The sequence below is a fragment of the Canis aureus genome, chromosome 37 (genome assembly GCF_053574225.1).
Source record: "Canis aureus isolate CA01 chromosome 37, VMU_Caureus_v.1.0, whole genome shotgun sequence".
NCBI classification, from domain to species: domain Eukaryota; kingdom Metazoa; phylum Chordata; class Mammalia; order Carnivora; family Canidae; genus Canis; species Canis aureus.
This window is the reverse complement of record NC_135647.1, coordinates 24,331,718-24,346,508: the sequence shown is the minus strand read 5'-3', so window position 1 is coordinate 24,346,508 and position 14,791 is coordinate 24,331,718. Positions and strand designations below refer to the sequence as shown.

The 14,791-nt window shown below is 40.9% G+C and overlaps 1 protein-coding gene and 1 long non-coding RNA gene across 3 annotated transcripts in view; one reads left to right on the top strand and one right to left on the bottom strand.

Annotated features, from left to right (window-relative positions):
• GMDS (GDP-mannose 4,6-dehydratase) overlaps positions 1 to 14,791 on the bottom strand; it is a 575,871-nt gene that overhangs the window by 256,912 nt on the left and 304,168 nt on the right. The window lies entirely within an intron of this gene.
• Positions 3,430 to 4,744, top strand: LOC144306387 (uncharacterized). The gene is made up of 3 exons (XR_013373453.1): positions 3,430 to 3,558; positions 3,919 to 3,998; positions 4,383 to 4,744. It is a non-coding gene; the product is annotated as an uncharacterized LOC144306387 (long non-coding RNA).

Below are 14,791 nucleotides of genomic sequence, written 5' to 3'. Positions count from 1 at the left end.
AAATAATAAATTACTACTATGGTGGCTGCATAAACAACCTTTAAGGCTAGATAGGAGAAAAGATCTATTGGGGTTTTTAAAAATATTTTATTTACTTATTTATTCATTAGAGACACAGAGAGAGAGGCAGAGACACAGGCAGAGGGAGAAGCAGGCTCCATGCAGGGAGCCCGATGTAGGACTCGATCCCGAGACTTCAGGATCACGCCCTGGGCCAATGGTAGGCACTAAACCACTGAGCTACCCAGGGATCCCCCAGAAAAGGTCTATTGTAAGTGCTGGGAAGAGTATAGTCCAAAGATAAAAGGCTTTAATTTTATTTAAAGGTGAAAATACTTCAAATTGAAATATAAAAGAAAAGCCTAATGGATTAGAAAAATCTGGAAGTTCCTTTACAGTATCACAGGCTAAGTCATATATTAATTGCCAACTGGCTCAAAGTTTTTGAAGTGTGTAAATTCAAGTTTGCATCGTGAGAGTCAAGTATAGAAGAGTATTTAAAGTGGGCAGTAGGAAAGGTCTATTTCTCTAAATTTCCCGACTCTTAAAATCCAATCAGTCTTCACCCTAGAGACACACTGACCTGGGCTCTTCAACCTCACACAGTGTTAGTCAAATTTAAATGTAGAATAAAAAGCAATGGTAAATATAAAATCTACTTATGGACTAAGCAATAAAGCATGAAATGGCAAACCTTCTGAAAATATCAATTATCTGTACTAATGGAAATTAGTTTGCAGTAATTATTTTTTTCTAGGTAACTGACTAAAATAAGAGATAGTCCTTGAAGAAGGCCTTAGAAAGCCAAATATCATGCCAGTAGATCCTAACAACCCAAATGATCTACCAGTCTTCAGTAATCTCAATAGAAATATGTAGGTTGATCATCTGGCAAACAGCTGAAATTGTTATTTCAGACAAATTTCAAAAGTATGCTAAAAGCCTATTTAAATTGCTATTTCAACCACAAGATATTCAGATTATAGGATAAAAATACTAAAAGCTATATGTAATCACTTATAATGTGGCTAATAAAAGTTCAGTAGTTTAAAAAATCCTTACAACTGGATATGATTGTATATTTAAATCGCTAGATCGAATAATAGATATAAAAACATTCAGATCACTTCAGTTGAAACTACAATGTTTTTCTGAAATCTGTTGAATTTATATGCCATTTCATTATTTAAATTCATAAGACACAAAAGTTTCATGTCTAGAATGTGAATATCAATATAACACTGTGAGAAAGTCTATCTTTCATTTCCATTGATAAGAGCTTAATGTTCAGGGGTATCTGGGTGGCTCAGTGGTTGAGCATCTGCCTTGGGCTCAGGGTGTGATCCTGGGTTCCTGGGATCAAGTCCCAAGTCCCTGCGGGGACCCTGCTTCTCCCTCTGCCTGTGTGTTTGCCTGTCATTTTATAATAAAATCTTAAAAAAAAATCTTAATGTTTATATAAACACATGTATATAAAATAGCAAATTCTCCTAGTCACAAAGAGCCTTATTTTTTCCAGTCAAAGTATTCCACTTATTAGCACCAACTGTCTACTATAGATTGTATAGCAATCAAAAGATTAACTGTTTCATTTATAAAGTTTTTCTAAATAACTATTTTTCAGATTTTCAGATATTCAGTACACATATTACTATAGAAAAAGACTGTTGATGTATTTTTAATCTTTGATGGTACTTTTTTTTTTTTCCCAACTTTAGAATCAAATTTCTATAGTGGTAAATGTTAAGTTTAAAGCTATACAAAAACATGGCCACTATGTATGGTTTTAAATTATACAGTAGGGCAGCCTGGGTGGCTCAGTGGTTTAGCACCTGCCTTCAACCCAGGGCGTGACCCCGGGGTCCTGGGATCCAGTCCTACATCGGGCTCCCTGCATGGAGCTGCTTCTCCCTCTGCCTGGGTCTCTGCCTCTCTCTTTCTCTCTCTCTCTCTCTCTCTTTCTGTGTATCTCTCATGAATAAATAAATTTTTTTAAAAATTAAAAAAATAAATTATGCAGTATATCTTGTTTTCTATTTCAAATGCAGTATTTTGTCTGTACATATGGAGAATTTGTGCATCTTCCATAGTCACTTTCATATAGACATGTTCCATGGGAATTTAAGCTATTGCCCTTTTCTGGAAGGTTATTTGGAATCATGTAGAACTAAAGAAAAAACTGAGAGTAAATCCTAATCCAAAACCTGTCCCTGACTAATTCATCCTTCTGTGAATAAAAGTACCTCAAAAGTGCTTTATCTGCACAGCTTCTTTGAGCTAAAAAAAAATTTATAAGTTCACTATGAACCAGGCATTAATTTTATCATTTTTTTTTCTTTACAAGGGAAGTTCCTTCACTTGGTTCATTTTGTCTCCTCAGTTAAAACACAATTTCTGAACTATTATATTTTCCTTCCACTTAAATACTGTATACACATAGCCTGACATAGATAGAATTTTTTCCTTGTTGGAGAGCTTGTTCTATTTCCTCCAAACCAGATAAAGCCCACTCAGATGCGTTGATGGGAGCCTCCCTCCCCCTTCGTGCCCTCCCAACCTTGGATGCCTTTCCCGTCCTCCTCCAGCGTATTCTTGGGTGGGCAGAAACCTGGGGCGACGCAGCCACCAGGCAGCTTGCTACTCTCCTACAGCACATCTGGGCTTTATATCAGGCCTTTAATTAATCCTCAGTGAAAGCCAAGCTATGACATTTTGACTGGGCAGGCTCCAGTTCTGGACAGGTCTTGATTTATTGCGACTGAGTCTCAACCAACTTTGATTTATTTCAGCTTTGGGGAGGAGGGCAAGCTCAGAACAGAAAAGTGCTGTTGAATGTAGAACACGTGATGTCAGCACAGGACCTCCAGACTTCCGAGGGCCCAGGGCCGCAGGACAAACGGTTCAGAAGAGAATGGCCTCTGAGAAAGCCATTTAAAAACAAAAATCAAAGATTTAAATGACCTAAAATCATACATAACAAAATAAATACAATCCTGGATGAGAGAAAATGGCTCCCGACCAAGCTGGCTGATTGCAGCAGGGTAGGAAGCCTTGGCCTTATCTCTTCCAAAAGGACAAATCCCAGGGGGGCATTAGTGCTAATCAGAGCTCTCATTTGCATGCAGGGAGCAGTGGCCCGCCAAGCCTCTCCTTCCTAGCTGGGGGGAAAACTCTCCGGGACCCATTTCCTGGTTAGCAACACCAAACATCTTCTGGCTGATTAAGTAAGGTCGGATTTCCCATGCTGATTTTTTTTTTTTTAAGAGGGACAGAATTAAGCCAAAAGAAGTCCCAGTTATTTGATCAAACAAAGACAAATGGGTTAGTAAAGTTAACTAATGAGTTTGCCTCTGTCAGGCCAGGCTATCCGTACGTAACACGCCCGGCTGACGCTGGGACAATGTGCTGAGCTCACTGCCATCTGTGTGAGCACAGCCATAGCAAACGCGACCCCCAAGGGCCAAATGAGTGTCCACAGATGGAGTCCAGCTAGTGCTTCTCTACAGCTTCAGCTGCCCTAGCCAAGGGCCTAGCACACAGCAGGGGATCCTAACGCAGGTCTCTGACTACTGACAGCCCTCTCCCCTCCCTGGGGGGCGGTGGGCATGGTCCCGGCCTAGTGTCACAAGAACACACCGGTGACCAAACACAAGTGCCAAAAATCATTACAGGCAAAGTTAACAAGTTCCCTAAAGGGAGATAATGGTAGGAAAATGGGTTGCAAACAAAAGAAGGGCTGGACTACAGGAAAGGGAATAAGGGCTTCAGAGAGGAGAGGGGCAGCATGGCCCAGGGGTGGGAAGCACATTCAAACTCCACTGTGACTACGACCCACACATGCTCTGCGCAAGTCACTTCACCAAGCTCAGCCTCCTTTCCTTCCTGGGCAAAATGAGGATAAAAACACCGATTCCATAGGGCAGCTGTGAGGAGCGGATGACATGCTCGTGAGGCTCCTACCACGTTCGACCCGGGCTCTCCTGGAGCTGAAGACACAGGTGGGTGCCGGGACAGGACAGGAAAAAGGGACCGGTGTTTACCTGTGTACCTATGGAGACGCAGCTGGGGCTCGGGTGGGGGAGCAGGACCCTCAGGGTGTCTGGGAACGTGTGCAGGAGCCTCTGAGGAGGACAGGCCAGGTGGCTGCGAGACTGTGCCCCCCACCACACTGCGGTATTCAGGGACCCTTTCTTCACAGAGCCACACATAAGGCTGTTCCTAAAGATACAATAATCTTTACCTAAAACTACTGAATGAGTGACGCTTGTGACAAGGATTAATAGAACTGTTGCTTTGTGATTAGACTTGAGGTTGAAGCTGCTAAGCCCCATTGTTAGGTCAGCAGAACAGTAGAGACCTTACAGAGGGCTATCACGTTTCAGAGCTGGCTTTTCCTAACAACACGCACATGCAGAGGAACCATCCTGTGGGTGGTCGCTCCACCTTCCTGCGAGTGGTCAGTCACCAGCTCGGAGGCACGGGGTGCCAGGACCTAGCAGGCCAGCGCCCAGCATGGCCTGAGACGTGAGTCGTTAAGCCGCAGGACCCTGAGGTGCTTAGGCTCTATTCAGGCCGCACCTAGATGCTACTTGTTGCAAATTAAATAACCAGGGTTGAGTGAACACATGCACAATGAAATGCAATTGTGTCACTGAAGCCAAGCATATTGTAATTCTTATGGCCTTTCCTTTTTTTAACCTAAAGGGAAAGTTATCTAAATACATCTATTCACTGATTTTGGAAATTAAACTCTTTGCTTCTCTATGATACTCTAGTTTCTCAAAGAGATTTTGAAATCAGAGAGGTTACAGAGCCTTGGCTGAGAAACGCTCTGCATTTACAAAACCTATTTAATGTAGGGGACCTGGGTCTGCAAACCAGCCTGTGAACACGGGGGTGGGGGTGGGGGTGGGTGGATTCCTGCAGCATTCTGTGCTGGAGAGGAGGGGAAAGGCTCTGCCCCAGGGCTGCCTCCTCATCACAGGGAGCCAGCAGGGCTGCAGGATGCTCCCCACACCACTGCTTGCAAGGTCCTTCTCACCAGTCATCATCTGTCCAGTTAACACCGAGGCAATAGCAAAAGGGTGGCCCCAGATGCTTCAAGGAGGCAGGAGGTGGGTGGCACCCGTCCTTCTGTCTGACCACAGAGGGTGAGTACTTAGGCGCACAGAAAAGCTATTGGTCAAGTGCTGCCCCCACTGACCATGGCACCATTTTCTTTGTCAATTTGCGAACAGGACAATGAAGACTGAGGGTAATATGTCCATATATGTGTACCTGCAGGCTCACCCAACATAATTTCCTGTTTTCACATATGTGGTTTCTCTCCCTTTGATTCTTGGCTTCTGCGGGAAGATGGCCATAGATGCACGGGTGTGAGTGTGCAACTGTGTGTGTGTGTGTACATCTACATTAACTCCCTGCCTACACACACTCCACACAAAGCAAGGGAAGAAGATGACAAACTAGTGGATGAGTTCTCACAAATCTAGGGCCACACCGTCCTGTGTTCCAATTTTCAGAGCAGAATTTTAGTAGAATTTAAACAAACAAACCTGGCACAGAGTAATAATTGTGACCTATGAATAGAAGTAACTTTCTAAAAGTATTTAGAAAGAAGGTTTGTTTAAGTTATTAAAGACAAGATACCTACAGTGAAATAAAGTACTATGAATACTCCTAGGAATGTCCTAACTTCAAGGGAGTCTTTTAACTAAAATAGGCATATCCTTTTCTTATAGGACACAGTGTATTTTCCCAGATGAGTGGGCCAATAATTTCATAAAGCAAATATCAGTGATTTGTTCACTGTAACAAAGAACACATAAGCTTTTTTTCACAGTGAGTCAGTTTGGCCCCTGTGAAGACATACATTTTACAAAAACACAAATAAATAAAAATTTAAATTAATAAGCAAGTATAAATAAGATGCTATTATTTACATGTTAGAGATAATATCTGATTAATAAATGAGCTATACCATTTTTTTTGTACATCCCTTTTCTTACATTTTTCACTTAAAAGCTTCACTTACAGTTTCTCTTTAAAAAGGAGTTTTTGTGTATTGACCAGTTTTGTTCTGAACTTCTTTTGGTAAAAAATGTTTATTGGAATAAAAAATTTTTCCTTGAGATACATGTAATTTTGTTTGTGACATAAACTTCAGTAAAGATGGTATCACTTTAATGTCACCCATCCCAGCTAATAGACCTAGCCAGAAAAGGGTGAGAGAGACCATTCCAATACCCGTCCAACTGTGTACGAGCAAAGAGCCACAGCAAGGTCCATACTTCTCCATTTCTCTTTTTAGGCTTTGAGCTGACAAGTAAAGAGTTCATGCTTTAGATTGCCATGGGTTTGTTTGAGAATCAGAGTGATGATCAGAGGAAGTAAATCAAGAAGACGAATGACCTCTTTGTTCCTTTCTGGATAGTTCTGTTAGCTGGGATGGATGACATTAAAGTGGTATCATCTTTATTGAAGTTTCTATCACAAATATGTTTTTTTTAAATACCTAACAATGAGAACAGAAATCCAAGAATCTGGAATCCTGAGCTAAAAATCGCAAGTTTGCCCCAGACCCACGGCTGACCTTAAAGGCAAGCCATTTTACCCCCCAGGGGTGTTAAAACATCTACATCTCTGTAGTGTTAGGAAAGCTATACCAATTTGTTCAAAAAAATTGTTTGGAATCCTTGGAAAAGAGGATGCTATGTAAATGGAAGAATAACAAGGATTCGCCTGAAACCTTGGGACATTAGTCACACTGATTAAGTATAAATGTTTTAATTTATTTGTATTGCTGTCCCTAAGAATAAAAAGAACACACCATGAGGCCTGCTGTTCCTTTTAAACACAGGGCTCTGGGGTTTTGTAACTAGCGAAGTTTGGCAGTCTTCAAAACTGAGTGGAAAGTGGAATAAATCACACAGAAAGGTGCAGCTACATTGTTCTCCAAAATTAAATAGATTCTTAGTCCGAAGTTAAAGCACTTAATTGAGTCCAGAATTCCACCTGACAACCGAGAGTCTGTCTCCCTCTGAATCACCTGTCTAAAAGGACAGTTACAAAGAATGTGTCGAGTGTAAATCAAACACCCAAAGATATATACATACTCTGTTCCCCGTGGCTAATCCTATGTCAACAGCTGCATGCCTTCCCAGGGCCTTTACTTTATAAATTCCAGGATTCTTTGGATTGCAAAAGGGATGCTGCTCTAAGGCTTAAACCGCTTCTCTAACTGGTATCCCCTGTACCACAGTGATTCCTGTATGAGTGCTTTTCCCCAAGGGTAATCTTATTCCAGGCCACTGAGGATACCCCCCCCCCCCCCCAGCATGGTGCTACCTGCAGCCCTTCAAGACCTCTATGAAACCTCTCCTTCTGGGGGTAAAACTGGGAAGAGAGACTTCTGCCTCTGTGCTGGGTCCCCAGCCGTCACGAGTAGGACAAGGGGAGGGCCAGTGATACCAAGTCACATCTCACTCCAGAGAAAACCGACAAATTGCTTCTCCCACACATGGCATCACACAATCATCCACAGAGGGATCCATATTCTCACAGGTGCCCTTCTCCAGAATTCCATAACACACGTACGAATGCTGGCTCTGAAATATGCAACTCTGTACATAAAGAAAGCAAACTCTGCATCTACAAATGTACACAGAATTTTACTGCAGTGCTCACTATGGTAGGAGCTAATGTGAAATGTGACTTGGAATGTGGCTAATCCGAACTGGGACTTGCTGTAAAGGGTACAGTATATTTTTACACAGATTGTAAAAACTTAGTAACAGACAAAAAACAAAGAATATAAAATGCCTTCAGAATATTTTATATTTTTTACACATTTAAATAACATTTTTGATACATAAATTTGGTTAAATAAAATATAATATGAAAATTAATTTCACCTGGTTCATTTTACTTTTTAAAATGTGGCTACTAGAAAATTTAAAATTACATAAAACTAAACGGCTTGTGTGGTTTGAATGAATATTTCTATTGGATAGTGATGTTCTTCTATAGAACCTTCTATCCTAATATGAAAAATAAATAAATAAATGTTAGCTTAGATTACTCCAGAAGAAGTGATGAAAATTGGGGGAAAAAGAGACGAAATCAGGCTGTATAAACAATTTGTCTCACTGAGGAATTTTACAGTGTCAAAACATGGAGGCACACACTCTGTATCACTGAAAACAAAACAAATTCTATGCTAGATGGTAAATAAGCCTTTAAAAAGTGTTTATTAAACTAGAATCCCAGGTTATGAATCTTATACTACCTAGGACTCTAGCTCCCTGACTTTAAAGGGGAGAAAATCAATTCAGGATGATACAGTGACTTGCTTGAGGCCCTACAGCTACAGGCCCAGGTCCCTGAAGCAGCAGGAGAGTGCTCTTGACCACAGCACGCGGCCTCTTTGTGTCAGGCCATGGAGGCAACTGCCTTCACCACAAACAGTTCTCATGATGAGAAAACAGTAGGTATAAACAAGTAAGGTTTCATGTTCTATTTGGAGATAAGTCCCACAAACATGTATCTTACTCTAATAAAACCAGCTCATGAGGTTAATGCCCTCTAGGAAATACATGACGGAAGTATTTTCTTGGACAAGTTGAGTATTAAGTGTTAAAAGTTGCTACTTGGTTTTGTGCTTTGAAGAAAAATCACTGCTAACTCTGGAGAAAGGGCAATGAACTTTATCACAAAAAAAAAAAAAAATCCGTGCATTACCCATTAGGTAGAATTGTTCTACAGCATTTCTAACTGTTGCAATGATTTTGGCATGAAGATGGTCTGGCTGATTTATTCATCCTAGTAACTGAAGTACCTCTTTCAAGGTGGTCTGCTATGGGATAGGTTCCCATAGTCTGGACTCTGTAGTCAGGGATACAGTGAGGATCTAGTTCATTTCTTAAACAAAGAAAACAGCAACGCGTACCATATATTTGATCTGAGTAATAGACAGGGCCATACAAGAGTAATGTTTCTAAAAGTAATAAGCTTTCTCCACATACTGATTCGAGTAACCAGAGCTAGGGAAACTGTCTCTGGGGACATGCTAATGTCTCCCAAAGAAGGCCAGTCAGAAAGTTCAGCTGTTCTATCTTTGGACCATTAATACTGGATGTTGAGTCAGGCTACATCCCAAAACACCTACAACTGAAAAGTAATTCTTCTCAAATGAAAACTGGCATATTAAGTGTACCCTCTGGGTTTGGGGAATGTTTCCCATCCCAAAATAAATTTTTAAGCACAAAGAGACAGTTAGAAATGGTCACTCCACTGATAACTATGTTTTATTCAGTAATCTGTGACATAAGGAAAAATGGCAAAAAAAGAAAAAGAAAGAGAAAGAACCCAAAAGTAGACCTTTATACTTTAATTTCCTTGTTCCTGTTCTTTCTCCCATTAAAAAATTGTGGAGTTTATCAAAAGAATGAACAAAAATCACGAGAGTATGATAGGCCTTCCATGTCCCACTGGCTCATTTTTAAGGGAAAAGAATTATAGCAGAGCAAAGATGTTGCCACATGTATACAATAATAGCATTAACCATTCTGACTTACAACATAAATTGAACCATTAAAGGATTTAAATGTTTCTCATTAATTTTTATTAGGCTCAATTTTTTTAACTTTTTCTCTTCCTCTTAAAATTAAAAATGAGCATTCCTTTCAACTTTGTAACCTTAGAGCAGCATTCAGGCAAAGCAAGGTCTGGGAGGGACAAAGACTAATATAGAAGGAAAAACACTGCAAATAACTGAATCCTCTAGTGCAGTTTCTTTCAGTGTCTCCCTTCATAAAGAACAGTAAGTCTGAGGTTATGGTTTTTAAACTTCACAGAAGAATCAGAGATTTCATAGTCCTATTCTTTTTTTTTTTAAATAAGCCTCAATAAATTTATTTTTTTAAAATTTTTATTTATTTACGATAGTCACACAGAGAGACAGAGAGAGAGAGGCAGAGACATAGGCAGAGGGAGAAGCAGGCTCCATGCACCAGGAGCCCGATGTGGGATTCAATCCCGGGTCTCCAGGATCGCGCCCCGAGCCAAAGGCAGGCACTAAACCGCTGCACCACCCAGGGATCCCAGTCCTATTCTTTTAGTATTTATCAACCCTAATTACCAAAAAGTGACCTAATTAAGTAATTTTGGACAAGGCTTTTTTTTTTAATCCTTCCTATGTGTAGGTATTAGGTTAAGCACTTTAATTTTATCTTATGTATTAAAATTTGTCCCCAGACATAATGTCTACTGGTTGATGAACATGATACCTATTTAAAAAGAGAGAAAGAGAGAGAGAAAGAGAGAAATACCATGAGGGTCTCCCTCTCTCCATAGCTTGTGTATCTGAGTTCCATGTAATATGGAAAGATGGATGGATGGATGATTGGATGGATGGATGATTGGATGATGGATGGAAGGAAGGAGGGAAGGAAGGAGAAAAGGAAGAAAGATAGTCACATATACAAATAAAAACCTTTTGATTCTATGTTACATCAAAAACCAGCATTTCAGGAAAGAGAAAAATAAGGGCATATTTGGTGAGAAATGTTTCAAAATCTGTGGAATGTTACAACATAAAAATACAGAGTTTCACCTCCTTATATACATACCTCTGTGGGAATAGATCAAATTCCCAGATGATCTCTGAGTGCACTAAAAGGCCAAAGCTACATTACAAATCACCTGTCAGAAGCAGATTTACCTTACTTTTGGTCACACAAAATAGAGAATCCTTTAGTCACAAAATTGGCTTGCTGTTATTGTTAATTTGATCCTTTAATTATTTGATCCTTTAAGGAAACTATTATACACAAATATTATTTAGCCACAAAAAAAAGAAGGAAATACTGCCATTTGTGTCAACATGAATGGACCTTGAGGGCACTGCGCTAAGTGAAATAAGTCAGAAAGGGAAAGACATATACCATATCATCTCACTTATATGTGGAATCTAAACAGAAACAATGAACACCAATAAAAAATAAATTTATTAAAAAAATAAATAAACAGAAACAGAAACAAAAACAAAAACCTGAGCTCATAGATACAGAGAACAGATCGGCGGTTGCCAGGGGCAGGGGTTGGTGGCTAGTGAAATGGGTGAAGGTGGTCACAATGTTCCATTATAGAGTTCCATTATAACTTACAAGTAAGTCATGGGATGTAATGTACAGCGTGATGATTACAGTTTTAATACTATATTGTATATTTCAAAGCTAGGAAAGTACATCTTAAAAGTTCTCACCAAAAGAAAAAACAAATTTTGTTAACTATATATGGTGATAGATGTTAACTAAACTAGACTCACTGTCGTGACCAATTTGCAATATATATAAATATTGAAAACTTATGCTGTATACCTGACACTAATATACAGTTGACCCTTGAACAATGCAGGGGTTAAGGGCATGGACACCCCTGCAGTCAAAGACGCATGTATGACTTTTGACTTCCTCAAAACTTAACCACGGAGAGCCTACTGTTAACTAGGAGCCTTTCTGATTACCATACACAGTCGATTAATACCTATTTCGTCTATGTATTATATACTGTATTCTTACAATAAAGTAAGCTGGAGAAAAGAAAATGTTATTAAGAAAATCATAAGGAAAATACATTTACAGTACTGAACTGTATTTATTAAAAAATATATCTCTGTAAAAATGGACCCACACAGTTCCAACCTATGTTGTTTCAGGGACAACTGTAATGTTACATGTCAATTATATCTAAATTTAAGGGAAAAAAAAAACCCAACTAGTTACTGTTAACTGACTCTTTAAGAAAACTTGCATATTGCAAGCATGTCCCAATTATATTTTCAATCACCTCAGCTTGCTGGCATACGTATATGGGTAGCCCTCTAACTAAAAGACATTTTAGAAGCCTTTTCTTCCTCAAAGAATAGAATGGTGTAATTCTTTTTAAAAGACTATATTTCAGTCACAGAAAAAAAAAAAAAAAGCTATGTCAAAATGACAATAATACGCATTTTTTTTCCACCTTGGAAACTTTAGACTTGAAAGAGGCCTATAGTGTAACTTTTCCATCACTCCTGTTGAATTCTAAGACCACCAGTGTAACAGCACCACTCGGAAAACCACAGGGCTGGCCTTGTTAGAATACACATAGAGTTGCTGAGGAACAGGAAACGAAGCCAGATGGTTCTGCTGAGGGAAGCACTTTTTTTTTCTTTATAAAACCAAAAAAGCACTAATAGGTCAAACTCAAAAATGCAGATATGGTAAAACGGAAAGCTAACAGGGAGATTTATGTAAATAAGACAAGCACAGTTTTGCATTATGTTCCCATCCATACCAGTAAATGGATGTTGGGGGGTGGGGGAAGGAAGGAAAAAAATAACACAGTAGATCTATACCATAGATCTGAATGGTTTTCTTGATGGGGAGAAAAGCTCCTAGCAATCTTTAAATAGGCACTGCAACAAAATTTTGGAAGACTATAGCATATGATTTGTGTTAGATTGAGCACCTATGAATTATCATAAAAACAATTTAAAAAAATAAACCTTTAAATCAGAGTCCAAAGTAACTACAGTCTACACTCTGGCTTCTTGAACATCCAGTTTAATGTGGTTGTTTGCAATTACACAAGTTCAACTGTGGTACAGGACTCAACCCAAGCTTCTGGGGTGAGGTGGGGAGAAGAGCCTCGTGCTGCAGGTCCCCTTCTGTCCCCTCTGTCCCTCTGCCAGTGCAGAACCATACCATTTGCAAATGCACACTTGTACACAGACAGGGGTCTCCCAGCACCCAGTCTCTTGTCTTCCTTGACCAAAAAGAGAGGCTGAGAGACTAAAAATGTAGCATCACGATCTCCCTTAGCAAGCAGGGGGGCCATGGGCCATGGCTCTGGCTAACAGAATGTTAGAGCTGGTCACCCAGAGATTTGCAGCCTTATCTTCCTTGACACAGTCCTTAGGGGATTTGCACAGGACAGCTGGGACCGCTGTCACCCTGGAGTCCCGAGAGAAGGAATGGTCAGATTTGGCCCTGGCATCTATGAATCGTGCAGTGTCTTGCACCTGCCTCTGGACTTGTAGTGATGAGTAAAGTAATGGTAGTAAGCCGTCACTTGTAACAGTATACTCCCCAACGGATGCATGAACCACCTAGATGATGAGTCTCCACAGCTATGACAAAATGCATCCTGGAGCCCTTTCCGTTGGTCATGTGATCTGATGGATGCTTCGTGGAAAGAGCTAAACAAGATTGCAGTTATGTTCAGACTCCGAAACAGCTTTTTTTTTTTTTTTTTTTTTTTTTACTTATTTGACAGAGAGAGAGAGAGAGAGAGCACACAAGAGATAGAACAGGAGCGGGTGGGGGGGCAGAGGGAGAAGCAGACTCCCCACTGAGCAGGGAGCCCAACGTGGGGCTCAATCTCAGGACCCCAGGATCATGACCTGAGCCGAAGGCAGACATTTAACTGAGTGAGCCAACCAGGTGCCTCTGAAGCAGCTGTTTTATCTAAAGTTGTTGGATAGCTCTGAATAATGAACTGCTTCACCTGCTAGACAAGGGCACAGGATCAGAAGATGTAGCAAATTGCTTCAGTTTTTTTTTTTTTTTAAGATTTTATTTATTTATTCATGAGAGACACAGAGAGAGGCAGAGACCCAGGCAGAGGGAGCAGCAGGCTCCACACAGGATGCCCAATGTGGGACTCGATCCCGGGACCCCAGGGTCACACCCTGGGCTGAAGGCGGCGCCAAACCACTGAGCCACCCAGGCTGCTCTGCTTCAGTTTTTAAATTAAAGGAATCAACGAAGCTGATCTGGTTTGAGGTGTATTCATTCTCAGGTATTCATTCATTCCATAAACACACACTGAGCACATCCTATGTCTCGGGCACTCTGAGGGGCACTGGGGGCTACAAAAGATGGTCAGCACGGTGACGGGATGTGGAGGGTGTTGCGTCTGTGAGAAGGCTGCCTGGCCAACTTGGGATAAGGGCCCTGGCAGCAGATACTCAAAGAGCTCTGAATAGAGGGTGACAGGACTACAGGGGAAATGGTCAATCCTTGTGGATAAGAGGCTGAGAAGGAGAGTAAACAAAAGGAGGCAGCTCAGAGTGACCCCCAAAGCAGAACAGAATTTTAAGAAGAAATGAGCAGACGGGCTAGCCACCTCTCTCTCAAACATGCTACACACATGGAACGTAAGCTATACTTAAAGATCTTAAAATTCCTGCCGGTACAAGAACCAATGTGATATCATACCAACTCATGTGATCATCATGGTTTTCATGTAGTTTAGCCTTTTACCATCATGATGTGTTTGCTACTCTGGTCTATATGGAAAACACAGCTCTAAGAAAAAGAGAGGAAGCCCACTAGCCACCTGTTCACAATAAACTGCTGTTCACATAGTGCCCAGCGCACGCCAAGTAAAAGAGGGCATGCGAGCAGTAGTTAATCAGGCTTTAAGAAAGCTTCCATTGAGCAAAGCTGGGTGGTTAATACTCCAAACACTGTGAGCCCTACCTGAGATGTTCTGAAGAGTGTTTGATAGGTCTCCCCCGACCTGCCCCCCGGCCCTGCCCACAGAGAGAAAGAGAGAGGGAGAGAGCCTGTGTGAGATGGAGAGAGGAGTGGGAGGATGGAGAGGAGAGGGACGGGAAGGAGGGCAGGAGGAGAAAAGGGGACGGACAGAGGGAGAGAGAAAGGGGAAGGGAGGGAAGGAAGGAATATCAGTGCACTGAGTTAGCAAAGATCCTACTGACATGCTTAACTGAGCCAACACAATTCCT